Below are 2,088 nucleotides of genomic sequence, written 5' to 3' on the forward strand. Positions count from 1 at the left end.
GCAATACCACCTCGTATGGAATGGTATTTAATCGATGTATGCCTCTAACTGTAAACACCACTATCACCGCGACTAGAACACGTCTACTCACATCGACAGCTATATGCATACTTTCTTATGGACATATGTACAAAACAAACGCATGCAAACAATCAGCTGATCCTCTGCATTTTTGAACGACGCCTCTCTGTGGTTGCATTTAGCAAAATCATTTTGGCGGGAAAGCAAAACTGTCCAATCTATACTATGTAATCTGTGGTAGGATTAGGTGTCTGTTACAAGCGTCTAGGTATAGGGCGGCTTGTTATGATTTAAGACGATTTAAGGTTAGGTGATTTTTTCCCGGTATTTTGTTGTAACCGTAAACTCTTTGGATTTTATTAATATAGTGTTGGACTTTGACTGTGTTAACTTAATTAATATTGATAAAATTATTGGACTTATTAAGTTTGATTTAGAAGAACTTAACGATGTATTTTTTAACGTTACTCTATATATTATGTACACCAAATGGGGCGCTTTAATAATAAAAATGTTTTATTGAGCAAATAGATAGTTGGCTTAAGTTATTTTCCTATGTGCAATGTGCAAATTTAATTAAAACAAATTATTTTACTTTCTCTATGCTCAGGGACTTCTTGACATTGACAATTTAGATGTTGCCTTGCCGTCACTTGAAATTCCAATCAACTACTTGCGATTTCTAGACCACAGAGAAAGTAAAATAAGAGAGGTGGCGGTATAAAGTTAAAACTTGGAACCGCGTTGCGCTACACCCGGCTGACCGTCAATAACGGGAAGGTTTGACGGTAAAAACAGGTATCTAGATTATCGGCTAGATAGAAGCGGGAAGTTTAAATTTTTAAATGTACAAAATACTCCGGGTACCCAAATTTCGGTGTCTACACATGTTCTCTCGGTTATTAATGGTAATACAAAATGTGCTGTTTACTTAACAGGGTGCAACCAAATTCCTATTTCCATTAATAATGAACCGAGACTACAATGTGCAAGGACATCGAAATTGTAACACTCAAATCGCAATTTCCACCCGGATTTAAGCGGATCCATGACAGGGAATGAAATAATATATACCCAAATCAAAATAAAATAACTTTTATTAAGTAAAAAAAACACAAATTGTCTTCCAAAGAGTCCGAAAAGAATGAACTGGGTAGCTACACTTGTGCCCTATGGGAGTACAAGTCCCCATCAGAAGTCTTCTACTTATATGCTGCACGATTCTGTTCCATGCTGAACTATTAAATAACAACAAATTTGGCCAGGCAAAGTCCTAGTTCTGAGTCGTTTATTTAGAAGCAAGAGTTCCATTATTTCAAAGCATTTTCTGCGACGATTAATATTTTTATATGGATCAGAATTCGAATAAACAGTTTTTTGCGTAGTTTTCAAGATTACCCTCTTTAAAATAGGCAATTTTGCAGTTTGATGCTATTTATTATAGATTTATACGAAAAGAACACGATCATCAGGAGGACTCATCTTTATGCAAATATAAATTATACAAACAAACAAGAGTAAACAAAAAATGGTAATATTCACAAAAAATACTACTATGTTACGATGCAATACTTACGTCTCGACAGCAAATGTTATTTGTAGGTATTAATACCGTACAAGTATTAGAAATCTGAAATTATTTTAACTCGACCGATCAATCGGAAACGTGGTTAAAATAAGGTTAAATTTAATTCTTAGGTTAATTTCATTTAGCAAAGTCAACTTAGCAATTCAAGAATAACATCCAGCCGCGTTGTTCTGCAAGTTGAAAAAGGACAGAACTGATTGCTAGCCTGTCGGTGCGACCGCTCGGCCACCATGCCGGCTGCTCAGAACTTCTTGGCCGAAAACTCGAAATTTTAGTGCCATCAGTCGCCGGTCAGCCAGTTGCAGCGCTACCTGCGTAACGCGGTAATAAGGACACCCATATGATTGCCACCTCTCTTATTTTACTTACTCTATGGTCTGGACCATAGAGAAAGTAAAATAAGAGAGGTGGCGGTATAATGTTAAAACTTGGAACCGCGTTGCGCTACAACCGGCTGACCGTCAATAACGGGAAGCTTT

The 2,088-nt window shown here is 36.7% G+C and overlaps 1 long non-coding RNA gene across 1 annotated transcript; it reads right to left on the reverse strand.

Annotated features, from left to right (window-relative positions):
- Positions 1 to 1,100: 1,100 nt before the first annotated feature.
- Positions 1,101 to 1,888, reverse strand: LOC125504142. The gene is made up of 2 exons (XR_007281300.1): positions 1,598 to 1,888; positions 1,101 to 1,259 (listed from the first exon to the last, which is right to left on the reverse strand). It is a non-coding gene; the product is annotated as an uncharacterized LOC125504142 (long non-coding RNA).
- Positions 1,889 to 2,088: the final 200 nt, after the last annotated feature.

Source organism: Dendroctonus ponderosae, unplaced genomic scaffold (genome assembly GCF_020466585.1).
Source record: "Dendroctonus ponderosae isolate FM_Combo_2020 unplaced genomic scaffold, Dpon_F_20191213v2 Dpon_F_20191213_4, whole genome shotgun sequence".
Classification (NCBI taxonomy): Eukaryota; Metazoa; Arthropoda; class Insecta; order Coleoptera; family Curculionidae; genus Dendroctonus; species Dendroctonus ponderosae.